At 42.0% G+C, this 20,281-nt stretch overlaps 1 long non-coding RNA gene across 5 annotated transcripts in view; it reads left to right on the top strand.

The window, feature by feature from the left end:
* The window catches only part of LOC103228968 (uncharacterized), a 138,048-nt gene extending 118,727 nt beyond the window's left edge, over nucleotides 1–19,321 (top strand). For 2 of the 5 annotated variants that reach the window (XR_012093029.1, XR_012093027.1), the window contains exon 4: nucleotides 16,358–19,321. This is a non-coding gene — a long non-coding RNA (uncharacterized lncRNA). The remainder of the gene's footprint in view (nucleotides 1–16,357) is intronic. The other 3 variants (XR_495864.3, XR_012093030.1, XR_012093028.1) reach the window with 3 other exon arrangements.
* The last annotated feature ends 960 nt before the right edge of the window (nucleotides 19,322–20,281 follow it).

The raw sequence follows: 20,281 nt of genomic DNA, 5'->3' as shown, positions 1-20,281 counted from the left end.
TGTCTTTTCACTCTTTTGATAATGTCCTTCGATCCAAAAAAAATTATAATTTGATGAAGTCCAATCCATGTATTTTTTTCTTTGTTGCCTGTGCTTTTGCTATCGTATTTCAGACATTATTGCCAAATCCAATGTCATAAAAATTTTCCTATATGTTTTCTTCTAAGAGGTTTATAGTGTTAGCTCTTATAGTTAAGTCTTATAGTTAAGATCCATTTTGAGCTAAATTTTGTAAATAGTATAAAGGGGCTAACCTTATTTTTTTGTATGTGAATATCTAGTTTTACCAGCACCATTTACTGAAAAGATTACCCTTTTCCCCTACTAAAAATCACTGGACCATATATGTAAGAGTTTATTTCTAGGGTCCTTATTGTATTCCTTTGGTGTAGATGTCCGTCCTTATGCCAGCACTACTCTGTTTTGATTACTGTAGCTTTGCAGTAGGTTTTGCAATCAGGAAGAAACTTTTCTTCCAAGAAAAGTCGGTTTAATTCACATGAGATGAAAATTAAAATGTGGGTGAGTCTTAGATTGGTTAATGCAGAGAAAGTAGCACTCAAGCTATTTTGAAGATCAAGGTTCATCATCCAAGCTCCAGACCTCCTCAGAGCTCATGCCCACCAATCTTTAATATTACAAATGGAGGAAGGGTAGGGATGGAGACCAAGGATAGTGCTGGCAAGGGTATGAATTGATCCAACCTTTTTGGAGGGCATTTGGGAATAAGAATCACAACCCTTGGATATGGATTACAGTTTGACCCAGGAATTATGTTTTCAGGTAGAGTAATATCAAATGGACTTACACAGAAATTTTCTGGCAAAGATGTTCAACCCACATTGTTACCATAGCAATGAACAACAAAAAAAGTTTGAGTGGCACTGGCTAAATTATGGTGCAACCCTACAATGGGATACCAGGTGGCTCTTAGAAATACATGTTGAAGCCTATTTGTAGACATGAAAAGATAAGTGTTTAAATTAAAAAAAAAAACGCCATTATATGTACTATAAAATTTCACAATTTTCAGATTTGGAGATCATAAAATATCCAAACACACACACACATACACACACACAGTCTGGAAGGGTAGATGCTATTACTAATAGTAGTTATATTAGGTCTGGCTTTCCAAAAGCAGGTCCTAAGAGAAGGATTCATGTGCAACAGATTATTAATTAATTAATTAATTAATTTTTTGAGATGGAGTCTTGCTCTGTTGCCAGGCTGGAGTGCAGTGGTGCGATCTCGGCTCACTGCAACCTCCACCTCCTGGGTTCAAGTGATTCTCCTGCCTCAGCCTTCTGAGTAGCTGGGATTACAGGTGCTCCCCACCACACCTGGCTAATTTTTTTGTATTTTAGTAGAGACACGATTTCACCATGTTGGCCAGGATGGTCTTGATCTCCTGACCTCGTGATCCACGTGCTGTGGCCTCCCAAAGTGCTGGGATTACAGGCATGAGCCACCACACCTGACCACAACAGAGTTATTAAGGGAGTGCTTCCTGGAGAAACAGGTAAGAAACAGGACAGAAAAGGATAGGAAGCAAAGCCAGCATGCAATTTTAGGCCAAGTCCCATAGAGCAGGGGTCCCCAGCTGGTCTGTGGGACCAGTACCTGTCCATGGCCTGTTAGGAGCTGGGCTGCACAACAGGAGATGAGTGGCGGGTGAACAAATAAAGCTTCATCTGTATTCACAGCCACTTCCCATTCCTCACATTGCTGCTTGAACTCCACCTCCTGTCAGATCAGTGGCAGCTTTAGATTCTCATAGGAGCAAAAATTCTACTGTGAACTGCACATGTGAGGGATCTAGGCTGCAAGCTCCTTATGAGAATCTAATGCCTGATGATCTGTCACTGCCTCCTATCACCTCCAGATGGCACTTTCTAGTGAAGGATGAACAAGCTTAGGGCTCCCACTGATTCTACATTATGGCGAGTTGTACAATTATTTCATCATATATGACAATGTAATAATAATAGAAATAAAGTGCACAGTAAATGTAATGCACTTGAATCATCCCAAAACCATGTCCCACCATCCGTGGAAAAATTGTCTTCCACAAACGTGGTCCCTGGTGCCAAAAAGGTAGGGACCTCTGCCATAGAGGATAACTTCAGCCTGATCCCACAGAGAAACTCTAAGTGTAAATTACACCTTAGGTTTATTCTAACCCAAGGCAAGGAAGCTGGGCTTTCAAACTCCTTCACTCAGCAGTCATTGGTTAAAGGCCACCCTGGGGTTGGGGACATAAACTCCCAGACAAGCTGAATGCAGCTGCTCCTGTAGCCTGAAGGCAGGCCGCCTAGGCAAAGTCGCAGGTGCAGGCCACTGGGAGCAAAAGCTTAACACTGTTGAGGAAGAGATGTGAAGAAATGTAAAGGGATTTTAGGGGATCTGAGTGGAGCACGCCATTTAGCATTCTTTAAATTTTTGGAGACGAAGAAAATCCATTATTTTTGTAATAACAATATGTCATTTAAAAATTACTGTTGAACAAATACCTTTCAAAGTCTTCTACAATCTCATATCTATTTGACAGAATTATGTTTAGTATTCTGTGGGGGGGAAAGAAGGCTTTTTCTTCTTGGCTGAGTCTGTATATTAAAAATAAAGAACAAAAGTCTTTTTCTCATAGCCCTGCTGCAGTGACTGTCTTGGCAATATTCTAATAAAACGATGAGGCTTCGAAATCCTTACCCCAGAGACCAACCTATATCATTAAAAGTAATAAATATAGTCAAAACAATCATGACAACAATGACATGTGGAACTACCCTGTACATTAATATTGATAATAGTGACATGTATTGGAGTGCTGTATGGGCTGGGTCCTGGGTGAAGCACTTTACATGCATTATCTCATTAAATTATCTGAATAATTCTTTTAGTCAGCTACAGTGATTACGCCCATTTCCCAGATGTGAAAACTAAGGGCCAAAAAAACATTAAGTAATTTGCTCCAACAAAACCAGTAAAAGGCAGAGTCTGGACTCAGCTCAGGTTTGCCTGGTGCCAAAGCTCGTGTTTGAAATCTCTGCACTGTGATACATCCCAATCCATGTGCTTCTCTTATATTTTAAGAAACATTAAGTCTTGAATTCTGATCATGGGCCAGTTCTTCTGTCATATTATATTCCTTTTTACATATAATCCTGAGACTATTTTTCTGCAGGTTTTCCCAGCCTTACTGGACAATTCATTTGAACTTCTTTCTATTCATAATCTTGTAGGAAAAGGGCTGATGTATTTGTAAAATTATAAGCAAAAACCTGTCATTGTCCATGAGAATACCTGTCCAGTGCATGCTGGGTTGAACATTTTATAATATTCAAACTTCAATCACTGCAGTCCCCAAATGATAGCTTTCTCCAGTCTAAGGGGAAACCTTACCTTTTTGTCTGCTGCAAATATATGTGGTAAAATGGACAGAGGCCAACAGGTATATTATAATGTGAGAAAAGCACTTTCTAGGACAGTAGAATAAGGGTGATAATTTTAGAAATTGCCAAATAGGATAAATGGGGGGTTTCTTTCTTTTCCTTAACTGCTTTCTTTTCATCTTCAGCTTCAGTCTAAATTCCTGGTATAGAACTGTACATGACACAGGTTGAAATAAATAGAAACAAGCATATAGTTTAAAAGAAATAGGATTTCTTCTCAGGTTAAATTTCTAGCTAAAGATTAATTTGCTTGCACCAGACTCATAACTTTCCAGATTTCTGTTTGCTTATGTATGAGGGGGAGAAAAAGCTCAGCTAGGCTGAATATAGCGATTAGTTAAATTGCTCAGACATTCATTATTGAAAAACCTCAATTCCACCTGGAGTTGGGGTTTGTTTGGCGCTTACTGACAATAACTTTCTGCTTGACTGATGGCTACTAATTTTGATAGCGGGATGGGAATGTCAGTCACAAATAGAAATAGACATACAAACTCTAGGACTTTTTAAGCTGGTTACCATGCTCACATCCCCAAATGTGTGTTGTTTCAAAATATAGGCTAAAGAGATTTAATTACATTCTGGGATAGGAAACATTTACGTTTCAAGTTTGCACTGGTTGGGGGGATGCAACAGAGAAAAGAAGAGTAATGAAGCAGAGAGACCTCGGGGAGTCAGGAGAGCATCACGCCTGCTGACAGGTGCAAAGAACAGACCTAACATCTGTGAAGGAAAAGTCGAGTACTTAGGAACAAGGTGGTGGGAAATTAAAGCCCCAAGAGATGTTAAGCTGCTCCAGGAAACAGGCTGGGAGACTGGTTGTTTGTCTCAATCAAGAGATGGCTGCACCTAAAAATAAAGATAGAGCCCATCAGACTTTCTTTTCTCTCTCTTCTTTCAGCCCATTGGCCTTGATTTGGTCTTAAGGCATGAGAGGAATCCTCATGGAGCCCGGCTACATTATCATGCCGTGAAAATGAACACTTAAAATGTAAACAGTTCTCCCAACTGCGTGTGCTCAAGGCAAATGGATTTGGAAGAATTTCACCCACGGTTCTCAGGGAATGGTGGCTCTGTGGGGTGTCTCTGAGACCCACAAGGCTAAAGTTCTCATTGTGTTTGTTTATTTTATTTTAGTTTTCAGATAAGCAAGCCAAGGCTTAGAAAGGACAGAGAGCTTGGGTTGGCAGTCCAGTGTCACCACGCTTAAACAAATGGGCTCAAATTCTGGATCTGCCGCTTCTCAAATCCCTGGGTGATTTGAGCAAGTTTCAGTCTCCCTGAGCCTCTGCTTCTTCTGTGAAGTGGGAAGAAAAGACAACTGATGACTTAGCATCAACTATTAGGATTAGCGGAAAGGAGGCATGTAAAATGTACTATGTGTATTTAACGCAGGTTTATTGAGCGCTCTCTATGTCCCAGGTGATGTTCTAGTTGCTGTATAACCTGGCTTTTTCTCTGTCGTGGAATTTCTTTTTATTCTTATTTTTCATTATACAAATTATTTTTATATTTTGTGGGTGCATAGGTGTATATATTTATGGAGTACACAAAAGGTTTTGATACAAGCATGCAACGTGTGAAAATCACATGATGGAGAATGGGGTATCCGTCCCTTCAAGCATTGATCCTTTGTGTTACAAACAATCCCAATTGTACTCTTCTAGTTATTTTTAAAGGTACAATTAAGTTATTATTGTCTATAGTCACCCTGTTGTGTTATCAAATAGTAGGTTTTATTCATTCTTTTTTGGGGGGAGACCCATTAACTATACCCCCACACATAACCCTTCCCAGCCTCTGGTAACTATTGATTCATTGATTCATTGATTGAGACAAAGTCTCCCTCTGTCTTCCAGGCTGGAGTGCAGTGGCACAATTTCAGCTCACTGCAGCCTCTGCCTCCCAGGTTCAAGTGATTCTCATGCCTCCGCCTCCTGGGTAGCTGAAACTACAGACACGTGCCAACATACCTGGCTACTTTTTTCTTTTTGGTATTTTTAGTAGAGATGGTGTTTCACCATGTTGACCACGCTGGTCTTGAACTCCTGACCTCAGGTGATCTGCCCACTTACAGCCTCCCAAAGTGCTGGGATTACAGGCGTGAGCCACTGTGCCCGACCACCATCCTTTATATAACCTTGCTTTTTCCCACTGGGTGAGAGATACAGCTGATAGTCACAGCAACGGACTGTTATCAAATGTCTGTTGTGTGCCAAGCCACTGTGTTTATCTTTTTTTTTTTTTTCTTTTTGAGATGGAGTCTCATTCTATCGCCCAGGCTAGAGTGCAGTGACGCAATCTTGGCTCACTGCAACCTCCGCCTCACAAGTTCAAGCGATTCTCCTGCCTTAGCCTCCCAAGTAACTGGGACTACAGGTGCACGCCACCACACCCGGCTAATTTTTGTATTTTTAGTAGAGATGGGGTTTCGCTATGTTGGCCAGGCCGGTCTCGAACTCCTGACCTCAGGTGATCCACCCACCTCGGCCTCCCAAAGTGCTGGGATTACAGGTGTGAGCCACTGTGCCTGGCCTGTGTTTATCTTTTACACACATATCTCATTCTAATAGACAACAATCCTAATAAGAGGCAGGTACGTTTTTATCCCTATTGTGTTGATAAGGAAACTGAGGCTTAAAGAGAGACATTTGCCCAAGGTCACAACTCTAGCAGGTGTGGGGCTGGGATTCGTTCCATTGTCACTTACAACAAATAATTATTGAGCATCTCCTGGGCCACACACTGCACTAGAAACAGAGAAGGCAGCAATGAGCAAAATAGGTAGGACAAGCTCTCTGTCCTAATGGCACTTACATTCCAGTGGAGACGCCTGCACCAATTCCCGGTGCAACTAAGACTTTGTTCTGATGGTGGCAGTGTGTGAGGGCTAAGGCTGAGGATCTGACCTCGTTGGGAGGAGTGACATTTAAACTAAGATCTGCAAAGTGGGGTGTGTGAAGAGTGCTCCAGGCTAGAGGCCATGTTCACAGTGGACTCACTCCTCATGCCTGTCCCTCCAGTCTACTCAACAACAGCATTGACTCCAACCCTGGTTGGTGGTAACTTCCATTCTCTGCGTTGCCAATGGCTTGTGATTGGCCCTTGGCAAATTGTAAGACTAACGACGTGTGTGTGTGTGTGTGTGTGTGTGTGTGTGTGTGTGCCCGCGCGCGCGCGTGCATGCGTGTGTGTGTCTTGTAGCTGTAAAAATCCCATCTTCAATTACATCTCTTCACTATCCCAGTTCTCTATCCTTATTCAGTGGGCAAGCGAAGATGGTTGTTTTGAGTGACAGGAAGAAAAACTGGTGAACTCTTGGCATGAAACCTGAATAACCCTCTTCCCTGCTTAACTACAAACAGAGAAACCCACTTAGCATCAGGGCTGAGGGACAACTGAGTTGTCAAACATGTCCAGGAGAATTAATGAGACCGTTTTTATGTTTTTCCTTTGGGGAAGAGGAAGGACAGGCAGCATTCTCAGACCCGAAGGACTTTGAATTAAAAACGAGAGGTGTGAGAATTCTTTTCAATTTTTTCCCATTCAATCCTATCACACATTTTATATCCCTTGGTTTGGGGGCCCAATTTTAAGCTTGCCTTGGCTAAGAACTAGGGACTCAAGACATTAAAGACTTCTCTTCCCCATCCTCCCAGGGGATCTTAATTTGGTGCAGGAAATAGATACGTTTAAATAAGCTGCTTTAATACAAAGTAAACTGTGCTTAGGACTCAGCACAGTGCCTGCCCCATTGAGACTGTATTAGCTGTTCCCCTTCAGAGAAACAGAAGAAATGGAATTTATATAAGAAAATGTAGGAAGAAATGTATTGTAAGGATTGGCTTACCTGATTATGAGGGATGAGAAGTCCCATGATACACCATCTTCAAGCCGAAGAACCAGGAAAGCCAGTGGTGTGGTTCCAGTCCGAGTCTCAAGTCCCAAGAACAAGGGGTGCTTATGTCTGAGGGCAGGAGAAGACGGATGCCCCAGCTCAAGTAGAGAGCCAATTCATTCTTCCTCTGTCTTTTTGTTCTCAACAGATTGGATACTACCCACCCACATTGGTGAAAGTAATCATCTCTGCTCAGTCTACTGATTCAAATGCTAATCTTTTCCAGAAACACTGTCACAGACACATCCAGAAATAATGTTTTACCAGCTATCTGGGCACCACTCAGCCTGATCAAGTTGACACATAAAATTAACCATCATAGGCACTTAATTAAGTTGTGTAATTGACTGAGTGTTTGCAGGAATGAATGGATGGATGGATGGATGGATGGATGGATGGATGGATGAATGAATGAAGGTCCATGGGAAAGCGCCAGACACTTGGGTGTGCTTTTAGTGAAGTATATTGTTAGGAGTTTTACGGAGAATTGGGTGTTGATGTATGCAGGACTTTACTGAGTGAAAGAGAAGATAGAGATGAAAGGTCATGGAAAAACCTTAAGACTCAGATTTGGGGGCCCAATTTTAAGCTTGCCTGCATCCCTACTTCCCTTAGAATACTGTGGTGGGTAGGGGAGCACTCTGCAGTGATGCTCAAACTTGAGTGTGCATTGGAATCACTTGGGAGGTTTCTTAAAACCCAGATGGGCTGGGCATGGTGGCTCACACCTGTAATTCCAGCACTTTGGGAGGCCAAGGCAGGCACATCACTTGAGATCAGGAGTTCGAGATCAGCCTGGCCAACATGGTGAAACCCAGTCTCTACTAAAAATCAAAAAATTAGCTGGGCGTGGTGGTGGGCACATATAATCCCAGCTACCTGGGAGGCTGAGGTAGGAGAATCTCTTGAACTCAGGAACCGGAGGTTGCAGTGAGCCAAGGTCACTCCACTGCACTCTAGCCTAGGAGACAGAGAGATTCTATCTTAAAAAAACAACAACACCAAAACACACAAAAACCCAGATTGTGGGGCCCCAACCACAGAGTTTCTGACTCAGAAAGTTTAGGGTAGAGCTTGAGAACTTGCATTTGTGGCAATTTCTCATGTGATGGTGACGCTGATGGTCCAGGTACCACACATTGAGAATCACCAGCCAATTGGCTTAGAACAAGAACTCTGGATTCAAACAACTTGAGCTTAGGGTTGCCCGGTAAAATACGCTCAGTTAAAGTCGCATTTCACAGAAACAACAGATAATTTTTTAGTGTAAGTCCCATGTCAGAGGCATCCTGTATTTTTACTTGCTACGTCTGGCAACCCTATTGGGTTTAAGTCTCAGTGCTGTTACTCTGAAGTCATGCTGTTGAAGGCTGATCATTTAGGCTCTCTGAGTTTCAGTATCCCCCACCTACGAAACGGGGCTGGTAACAATACCAGCTGTCTCCTAAAGTAATTACGACGATGAAATAATCATATAAAGGATTTCGCACACAGCCTTGCCTGTAGCAAGCATGCAGGAAATGTCAGCTGTTAATATTCACCATCATCCTCAGGTGAGTAACTTTGGGGGTGAAAAAAGCATTATACAGAGAGTGGTTTTTTTTTTTGAAAGGATTTTATGATTCAGCCTTTTAAATTTTAAACTAGGAAATATTTCTCCTCTTTGAAAAGGTCCTTGTAGCTGCCCTCTCTCATTTCTTTAATAGTAGATCATAAAGAATGGATTGGTTGATTGCATCTAAAAGCTCGTCTTCCAACAACTCCCAACCCCACTCAAGGCCAGATTTGACTGATCTCTGGGTGGTGTGTCTGGGTGTAAAATTTCTGAGGGGCTAGTAAAGGCAGGTTCCTGGGGGTAGGGCTGGGTCCTGCCTCTGGAAAATAGGCACAGCTCCTTTCAACCTGCTGCTTGCTATGAATGAAGACAGAATGAGGGACAGGTGTGGTAGCCTGTAATCTGTAATCCCAGCATTTTGGGATGCTGAGGCAGAAGGATCACCTAAGGCCAGAAGTTCGAGATCTGTCTGGGCAGCATAGCGAGACCCTCTCTCTACAAATTAAAAATTAACCAGGCATAGTGGGGCGCACCAGTAATCCCAGCTACTTGGGGAGGCTGAGGTGGGAGGATCGCTTGAGCCTAGGAGTTTGAGAACAACCAGGGCAACATAAGGAGACTCCATCTCTACAAAAAATAAAAAGTCAAGCCACACAGGGTAAGGCATGCCAGTAGTCCCAGCTACTCAGGAGGCTGAGGGAGGAGGATCACTGGAGCCCAGGAGTTCGAAGTTACCCTGAGCTATGATCCTGCAGATTGTAGCCGCACATCAGCACAGGTGACAGAGTGAGACTCTGTCTCTTAAAAAACAACAACAGCAACAACAACAACGAAAACAAACAGAATGAGAGGGAGAGGGAGAATGCTTTTTAATATAGAATCGATTCAGGGCTGATTCCATCCCTTGGAATTACATTTTTCCCCTCAATATTTCAAACTTCTGTCCATTTTGAGGTTTGGAATCCCCGTTTCCCCTCCGCTTCCTGGAATGCCAGCCCATGTTGGAAGCTGGAGAGTCAGCGTGAAATGTTCATGGGCAGGCTGGGCTGCGCTGGGGGCTGAGCGCTGGTCTGAAATGCCTGAACATTTCTTTACAAAGTTGACCACATCAGTATTTTTCAGCCTGTAGGTTGTGACCTGTAAATGGGTCATGAAATCCATTTGAAGGGTCATAACTAGTATCCCTGTTTTTAGAAAAGAAATAGAATTAACGCAATGGAATGGAACATATCAGGATGCAGGCTGGGAGCGGTAGCTCATACCTGTAATCCCAGCACTTTGGGAGGTGAGGTGGGTGCATTTACTGAGGTCAGGAGATTGAGACCAACCTGGCCAAATCCTGTTCCTAGAGACAGGCGAAATCCTGTCTCTACCAAAAAAAACAAAAAAATTAGCCAGGTGTGGTGGTGTGTACCTGTAATCCCAGCTACCCAGGAGGCTGAGGCAGGAGAATCGCTTGAACCCAAGGTGGAGGTTGCAGTGAGTGGAGATTGCACCACTGCACTCCAGCCTGGGCAACAGAGCAAGACTCCATCTCAAAAAAAAAAAAAAAAAAAAAAGCAAAGAAAAGAAAATATCAGGATACACTGCAGTGCATAGTAAGGGTAAGTGTTGTAAACTTTTGATACATATGACATGTATGATGAATATGTAACATACACTATTTACATGTGTAATGAGTCATGGAATATGGTCAAAAGAACGTGGAAGTCATGAGAGCAGGTAATAGCTAAGGCCCCTTGCAATTTTGCAATATGGTGTCAATAAGACAGTGGTTTTTAAGCAGGGGCAGTTTTGCTTCTCAAGGGAGATTTCGCAACATCTGGAGACATTTTCGATTGTCATGACTTTGTGGAGAAATTGTGTGCTACTGGCATCTAATGGGTAGAGGCCACGGATGCTGCTAAATGTCCTGCATTGCACAGGACAGTCCCCCACAACAGGGAGTTATCTGGCCCCAAATGTCAATAGTGTGGACATTGAGAAACCCTGCTCTAAGAGTATGTGTGGATAGAATCACTTATCAGTAGTAGCCTTATTACTACCAGCGAGGATTTACTGAGCACTTACTATATATGCAGGCATGCTTCTAAGTGCTCACGTTAATGAACTCTTTTAATACCTACAATAGGTGGCAGATAAAAGTGTGTTTCCTTCCTTCCCCCTTTTCAGATGACGAAATTGAGGCATAGGATGATCAAAGGTTGCCCAAAGTTACAAAGTTAGCAGAATTAGGATTCTAATCCAGGAATTCTGGCTTTAATTCCTTGAATCAGCATTTTATACTTCCATAGCACTTCAGTCTCCAAAGCCTTTTTTTTTTTTTTCCTTGTAGCAAAACACATATAACATAAAATTTGCCGTTTCGACCATTTAAAAATATACAAGTCAATGGCATTAAGTATATTCACAATGTCAGGCAACCCCGTTGATCACCACCATCAATTTCAAAATTTTCGCCACCCCAAACGGAAGCTCTGAACTAGTTAAGCAGTCATTCCACACATTCTTTCCTCTCCTCAGCCCCGGTAACCTCCCATTTTTTCTCTGTCTCTATGAATTTGCCGATTCTAGACATTTCGTATGAATGAAGTTATGTGATCTGTGGTCTTTTGTATCTGGCTTCTTTCACTTAGCATAATGTTTTCAAGGTTTCTACATGCTGTGGCCTGTGTCATAATTTCATTCCTTTTTATGACTGATTCATAGTCCCTTGTATGGATAGATCACATTTTTTTATACATGTGTCTGTTGATGGACACTTTGTTTGCTTCCACATTTTAGCTATTGTGAATAATACTGATATGAGCCCAAAGCTTTTTTTATACTGAAGGTAGAGAAGGATTGTATCACTGAGAACAGGGGAGAAATTCAGATTGTTTTGGTGACAGACACTGTTCTCAGTCACCTCACATATACTATCTCATTTGATCTTCACATGAACCCCATGAAGCTCCCCTATTTTGACAGATATGAAGAACAGTGAGGGTAGGTCACTTGCCCAGGGTCACACAGCGAATCAGTGCACGTCACTCTTCGTCACGAAGAGAAGTGTGTGTATATTATGCAGCAGAACTCTGAGCAGTGGCTTCCTTCTAGAACAGGAGCTGAACTTCTAATTTGCACAGAAATCTAGGTAGGCAAAATTCCCTCAATACTCACATTGCACGATTTCTAGGTGCTGTATTTAGACATATATGAAGAGGCCTCAATTGGCAGTAAAGATAGTTCTCCTTGTGCAAGGAAAAATAATTAATTTTTATCTCTGAGATTCAGTGCCATGACATTCACTCATTCTTGATTTGATGAGGCTTCCTTCATGGTCAATTTATTCCCTCTGCCTGCATTGATGAAAAACCTACTATGTGCAAGGCACTGCTCCAGACGTGCAAGATGGCAGTGAACAGGACAGACCAAGTCCCGTCCACATGGAGTTTCTGTTCTAGTCGGGGAGACAGGTAATAAACAAGTGAGCAAACACACAAGTGGTCCAGACAGAGGTGAGGGTTAAGAGTTGCACTTTGCTCTTGAAACATATCTGCTGGCTCTAACGATGGCCACAAGGAGATACTGAATCCTGAGGCTGGAGGGTAAACTCAACTTCCCACCCTCAGCTCACTCTGTTCCCAGAAATGACCATGTGTTCATCATGATGAATTGAGCATAACATCTTCCCGTCATCCTTGGGGTCCCTATTACTGAGAGAGACAGAACTGAAAGCTAGATTCATTCATGTCTGGCTTTTTCCACTCACTTTTTTTTTCTCTGGAGTGGAGTCTATTTAGGAAAACACCTTCGGGGTCAAGGTGATCTCCTATATGAGAAATCAGCAGACTTTTTCGGTAACAAGCCAGATAGTACATAGTTTGGTCTCTGTGGGTCATACGGTGTCTGCCGGCGTCTTCTCAACTCTGTTGTTCTAATGTGAAAGCAGCCAGAGACTATCGGTAAATGAATGGATGTGGTTGTGTTCCAATTAAACTTTATGAACCCTGAAATGAAATTTCATATAGTTTTTACCTGTCAGAAAATATTCTTAACAATTTTTTTCCAGCTATTTAAAAACATAAGAAAACATTCTTAGCTAGCAGGAGGAGGGCTAGACTTGACCCACAGGCCATAGATCATCGACTGTTCGTGTATCATTCCTCATCAATGGTCCTCTGGGATCTGAATCTTTCCTTTTTTAACTCCAGCCAACTGACTGCATCCTAAGGCAGATTATTCTGCTTTCAGAAAGGTGCTGTTTTTAGAAAGCATCAATCATGTATTGAGTCAAAATATGCCTTCTTGTATCATTCATCCAGCAAACATTTTGTAAAGAAATTTAAACATTTCAACTCTATAGGATGGAAGTTTGGGGATATACATAAAGTTAGAGAGAGTAGTGTAATGACCCCCTAGGTACCCATCTCCCAGTACTGACAATTTTCAGCATGTGGCCAGTCTTGTCTCATCTCCACCCACCACCCTGCATAGATTCTTTGAAAGGAAATCTCAGATCTCATATTACTCTATCAGTGAATACTTCCATACACATCTCTGAGAGATAAGGACTAAAACATTTTAAGGTGACCTGATTTAAAAATTAACAGTAATTCCTTAAAATCATTAATATTCAGCCAGTGTCTAAATTTCCCTGACTTACATTCTTTGATTGTTAATTTCTTTCAACCCAGATCAAAATAAGATCTGGGCATTGCATTTAGTCAGTAAATCTCTTAAGTCTTCTTTTGAAATAATAGGTTTATTGAAGTGTAATTGGCACACAGTATTTAAAGTGTACAATTTGATAAGCTTTGCCCTGTGTTTATAACCACGAAACCATCAACACGATCAAGATAAGGAACATTTCCATCACCCCCAAAAGTTTCTCTGTAGCCTTTTGTAATTCCTCCTTCCCACCTCTTCCCACCTCACTTCACCTACCCGCTAGCCCCATGCCAGCAGTAATTTGCTTTCTGTCATTTTCGATTAGTTTATATTTTCTAGAATTTTATATAAATGGAATCGTATAGCAGGTACTGATTTTTATCTGACCTTCTTTTATAATCATAGTTAGTTTGCGATTAATCCATGTCATTGGGTGTAGATAGCTTATTCCTTTGTATGGTTGAGTAACATTCTGTTGGATGGATATACCACAATTTATCTGTTCATCTGTTGGTGAATATTTGGATCATTCCCAGTTTTTTTTGGCTACTATAAGTAAGGCTGTTAGAAGAATGAAAAAGAAAAATAAGCCAGAGACTGAAAGAAAATTTTGCAAAGCATAGATCTAACAAAAGACTTATATCCAGAGTATATCAAGATATCAAGAACCCTCAAAACTCAATGAGAAGAAAATGAACAACCTAATTAAAAATGGGTAAAAGATTTAAACAGCTACTTCAACAAAGAAGATATACAGATGGCAAATAAGCACATGAAAATATACTTAGCATCTTTACTTTGGGAAAATGCAAAATAAAACCAGAAATAAGATACCAGTATTAAAATCGCTACAATAGAAAAAGCTGTGTCGGGCACGGTGATTCATGCCTCAAACCCCAGCGCTTTGGGAGGCTGAGGTGGGAGGATTGTTTAAGCCCAGGAATTCGAGATGAACCTGGGCAACACAGTGAGACCTTGTCTCTACAACAAACAAACAAAATTAGCCAAGCATGGTGGTGCATGCCTTTAGTCCCAGTTACTTGGGAGGCTGAGGTGGGAGGATCACTTGAGCTTGGGAGGTCGAGGCTGCAGTGAGCAGAGATTGTGCCACTGCACTCTAGCCTGGGTAACGGAGTGAGACCTTGTCTCAAAGAAAAAAAACAAGACTGACTATGCCAGATGTTGGAAAGATGGGGAACAACGTGATCTCTCATAGTGCTGATGGGGGTGTAAAATGATTACAGCTACTTTGGAGAATGGTTTGACAGTTTCTCAAAGAGTTAAATAAACACTGTGGTAGGCAGAATAATGTCTCACCTCCCAAAGAAGTGCATGTGCTAATCCCTGCAACCTGTGAATATATTACATAGAAAAAGGAGCTGGGCACAATGACTCACACCTGTAATCCCAGCACTTGAGGAGGCTGAGGCGGGCAGATTGCTTGAGGTCAGGAGTTCGAGACCAGCCTGGCCAACATGGTGAAACCCCGTCACTACTAGAAATACAAAAATTAGCCGGGCATGGTGGCATGTGACTGTAGTCCCAGCTACTTGGGAGGGTGAGGCAAGGGAATTGCTTGAACCCAGAAGGCGGAGGTTGCAGTGAGCCGAAATGGTGCCACTGCACTCTAGCCTGGGCAACAGAGTGAGACCCTGTCTCAAAAAAAAAAAAAAAAAAAAAAAAAGGATATTGCAGTTGTGATTAAGTTAAAGATTTCGAAATGGGAAGATTATGTGGATTATCTGTGTGGTCCAATGTAATTATAAATATTCTTATAAGAGGATAGCAGGAGGGCCAGAGAAAGAAATGTAAAGATGCTACATTGTTGACTTTGAAAAGGAAAAGGGGCCATGAGTCCAGGAATGCAGGTGGCTTCTAGAAGTTGGAAAAGACAAGAGAATGAGTCTTCCCTAGAGCTTTCAAAAGGAATACAGGTCTGCCTATGCTTCCAAAAGTGCTTCCTATGAATTCCAAAGTTCTGACCTTTACAACTGTAGCATAGTAAATTTCTATTGTTTTAAGCGATTAAGTTTCTGGTAATTTGTTACAGCAGCAATAGCAAACTAATACATATTCCTACATATAATCCTGCCATCTCGTTTCTAATTATTTATCCAGGAGAAATGAGGACTTATGTACCTTAGCACATAAATGCTTCTAAGTCTCTTTTAATCTGTAAGAGGTCCCTCTTTCTCATGGATTTCTGCCATTTATAACAAACATCTATTGAGTGCCTACTATATCCCTGAGCCTACTCTTCAGAGAGATACAGTAAATAATACTATTTTTCTTTCTTTCTTGTTTTTTGAGACACGGTCTTCCTCTGTTGCCCAGGTTGGAGTGCAGTGGTGAAATCATGACTCACTGCAGCCTTGACCTCCCAGGCTCAAGTGATCCTCCTACTGAGTAGCTGGGACTACAGTCACGTGCCATCACGCCTGGCTAATTTTTGTATTTTTTGTAGAGATGGGGTCTCACTGTGTTGCCCAGGCTGGTCTTGAATGCCTAGGCTCAAGTGATCTGCCTGCCTCAGTCTCCCAAAGTGCTGGAATCACAGGTGTGAGGCATCACATTTAGCTTATTTATCTTTCTTTATCGCATGTTTGGTAGGTGGTTCACACACTGTGAGGTTCCCTCCCTGGCATCTAGTTTAAACAATCTGTGTTCTTCCACACAGTCTGAGTGTGTGAAAATTCCTCTTGAGGGACTGTGATACCGACAACTGTACTTGGAAACGCGATGTGATTTGCTTAAGGTGGTTCACGATGTTATGTGAACATCTGTTTTTTATCTTCCCAGGATCCTTCATCATCTTTGGACAAAGTCATTCCAGTTTTAATTGGGAGCACCATCTTCCTTCAGTTTCCAGATCATGTGACTTTGTTGTGTCTGTGACTGACCTCGCTCCATGGCAACAGAGCAGTCACATGTCCTTGGCTGGCCAATCACGGAATAATACCATTGCCCTGGCCCCACAGGACTGGTTCAGTGATGGTCACTTGGCTCAAGCTAGATCATTGTAGAAATCTCTGGGCTGTCAATCACTCCTCAACAGGTTACTGGGTGAGCACAACATCAGAGTAAAGAGAATTAGGTGATCCTCAAAGATGTTCACTCATGCTGGAAAAACAAGTTGGCAGCAAATTCTTCTAAAGGGACACATATCTAGTTTTGTGAGAGATGCAGTGTTTCTCATTTGGGGATGGTTTTGGAGACTCTTGGAAAAAGCCTGGCAATATCAATGCTTTTGCTCAGCTGTTTGAGTGGTGCATGGAGACACATGGCCTCAGTGTATCAGTTGGCCGGGCTACTGGCAAGGAATTGGGATTGGCTTTCAGCTTGTTGCATGTGCCCTGCTTAGCTTTCTAAGCTTGAACCTAATCCCTCCTTACCTATCCACCTGCTACTCACACTCTTCCTCCCTTAAATAGAGCTCATCTCTCTGCTTTACCAAATCCACAATACCCTGCGAATCCCTGATCAGCGTTGTTTTCTTCACTGAGATCTCTCTGGCTTCTTCGGTCTTCTAACCAGATTGCAATTAAAGACAGAAATCATGGCAAATATTTATTTCTTACTGTTTCCTGTTTCTACCCTGGTCTTTCCAAGCACATTTTAGGGACTGTACGTCAGATGTGCCTCTTGTTTATATAGAAAGTCCTGTAGTCATTTGATAAATATCTGCTGTGTGCTGAGATTCGAGATGGACAAGGTCCCTGCCTTCATGAAGTTTGCAATATACTGGGTGGGAAAATATAGTAAACAAGTAAATAAATGCTATGTCATATAAGAATGAAAACAAGAACAAGATCAAATAATGGGCAATGGGAAGAGAGGAAACACTAATAAGGTGGTCTAAGGGAGGCTTCTTTGAAAAGATGGCATTTGAGTAGACACTGGAATGGATTGACTGGTGTTAGCTTGGTGGCTTGTGATAAAAACAATGGACAGTAGAATTTTTAACTTCCTTGTTTTCTGTGCTTTTTTGCCAGATCTCTTCCAAAGTGCCTGAAATGATCCAACAGACCACAATAGACACAGTAAGAGAGCCCCTCAAGGATTCCTACATCCCAATATTCATGCTCCATGGAATCCCTACCCCTTGAGTGTGGGCTGGATTTATTGGCTTACTTCTTGCAAATGAAATATGGCAGAAGGCCGGGTGTGGTGGCTCACGTCTATAATCCCAGCACTTTGGGAGGCCGAGGCGAGTGGATCACCTGAGGTCAGGAGTTCGAAAGCAGCCTGGCCGACATAGCGAAACCCCGTCTCTACTAAAAATATAAAAATTAACTGGGTGTAGTGGTGAGCGCCTGTAATCCCAGCTACTCGGGAGGATGAGGCAGGAGAATCACTTGAACCCAGGAGGCAGATGTTGCAGCGAGTCAAGATCGTGCCATTGCACTCCAACCTGGACAACAAGAGTGAATCTCAATCTTAAAAAAATAAAAATAAAAATAAAAATAAGGCAGAAGGGATGAGCTAATGAGCTGTCACTTCAACGTTTACATCATAAAATGACTGTGGTAATGACCTTCGGTATTCCCTGTCTTACTTTCTCTTAGATCACTCACTCCAGGTGAAGCCGAATTCCATGTGATGAGGCAGGTCTGGGAAGAGACCCATGTGACAGGAACAGAGGCCTGTGGCCTGCCCAGATCCACCCGAGTGACTTTGAAAGTGAATCCTCTTAAGTTGTGTCCTCAAGCGAAATTTCGCCACTGACGCCTGCAACTGCCTAACTGACCTTGAGCCAGAGGCACCCAGCCAAGCTGCTCCCAAGGTTTCGGACCCACAGAAATAGTGAGATCATAAATGTTTGTATTTTACACCATTACATTTTGGGGTAATTTGCTACAAAGCAGCAGTTAACTACTACACAATCAAAATGGAATGATCATCTATGGGTCTGCATGAGTTTGCCTCTCTCTACTGAGTGGGGCAGATGGCCATAGTATCCAGGAAAATACTCTTCCTTGGATAAAATAGACATCTCAAGGCCTTTTCACACTGGGTCATAAATGTACATTTAGTGGATCATTTCCATTACTAAAATGTAAGATCCACAAGAAAACTTGCATACTTGTAATAATTAGTATACTGTGAGCCCGTGCCCAGCATATAGTTAAGCATTGTACGTTCACCGACTTCCTTTATCTTTCTAACAATTCTATGATTAAAGTATTATTATAATCGTCATTTTTGTAGATGTGAAACTGAGGCGGATAAGAATTAAGTTGCCCAAAGTGGTGTTACATGTAAATGGAGGAGGCAGGATTTGAACCCAGGCAGTTTGGCTTCAGAGTTCTTAGTAAATATGTGGGTTGGAGTAAATGAGGGAGTAAAACTGTTGGATGACTTCTGATTATTGCCTTGGGGGATGGGTACCTCTCTGTCCTTCATTTCTTTATTGGTGTTTTTATAACCCCTTGCATGGTATTTGTTGTCGACATCTAAAATATATTCCAAAAGCAACCTGTTCTTTTTTTCACCTCGCTGTTTTCTTTGCTAAGACCTTCACAGGAGGCTGGGGCTTTCTCTCTCTGTTGGGATCTTTTATATTTTAAGACATTCTCTTCGCCAAGCATGTTGACATGTGAGTTGCAAGCTAAGCCTCTGAGAAGCAAAATGTTGAACAATTATCAGTTGAAGACATCATGTCACAAGGAACTTCTCTTTAAACAAATCAAAAAGTCCCATAGCAAACTCCTTTTGTCTGAGGATCTCCAGGGACCCCTCTGACACTGGACCATCCCGCCGAGACATTTCAAACACAGACTCTCACCATTTAGTCCGGTTGCTGGGGCCCCAGACTTCTTTAGAATAGATAATGCGGCTTCATTATGGTTCTATGTGAATGTGCCTGGAAAAGGATCATTGCATTTCCTTTAAAAAGCGGTGGCATTTTTTTTTCCTTCCAGCCGCTTAATTGGGGTTGTAATGTAAAAAGAGAAGCGTAGAACAAAACTTCCAGTGAAAAAATTTGGACTCACTCTCCATAATGTCATCCAGGCTTGCTTTGGCCTTGATGAATTCAGCACTTTAAAGAGTATGTCAACACAATCAATTTTATGCCCTCAATAAAACTTGTGAATGAGCTCAGTGAGAAATTCCAAGGTCTGGGAAGACAATTAACGTTTGAAATATATATTGAGCTGTTTACTGCGACATTTTATGTGGCCACAGAGCTGTACCCGATGTCACAGGGGAAGAATTTCCCTAGGAAATGAAAGGTTTGCTTTTCAAATAACATTGACATGTCAGATTCCTCCCCAAATACAGTGGAATGTAAGAAATGACTACCAGTGAAAATCCAGTGACATTCTCTGACCACATTGATGTGATTCTCCTTGTTTTCCATTTCAACTGGCAGTTGTCTCCAGAGTGTATCTATTGGCAACATCTTAGCACCTTAATTTTATTAGACCATTTGTATCACTGGTCTTTGTAGTTCTGTATGCATGCGGGGTGTCTTATTAATTAATTTGACTTGAGTTCAAGCCACAGCCCTAGCTGTTAGTCAGTGCGTGATGTTATATAAGTTGTATTACCTCTCTGGACTTTATTTCCTGTTGTGAGAATTACAGTCATGCACAGCATGACAACGTTTCGGTCAATGATGGACCACATATACGATGGTGGTCCTATAAGATTATAATGGAGCTGAAAAGGCCAGGCATGGTGGCCAAGCCTATAATCCCAGCAGTTTGGGAGGCTGAGGTG

Source organism: Chlorocebus sabaeus, chromosome 5 (genome assembly GCF_047675955.1).
Source record: "Chlorocebus sabaeus isolate Y175 chromosome 5, mChlSab1.0.hap1, whole genome shotgun sequence".
Classification (NCBI taxonomy): Eukaryota; Metazoa; Chordata; class Mammalia; order Primates; family Cercopithecidae; genus Chlorocebus; species Chlorocebus sabaeus.
The sequence above is the reverse complement of the archived record's forward strand: the minus strand, read 5'-3'. Positions and strand labels throughout refer to the sequence as shown.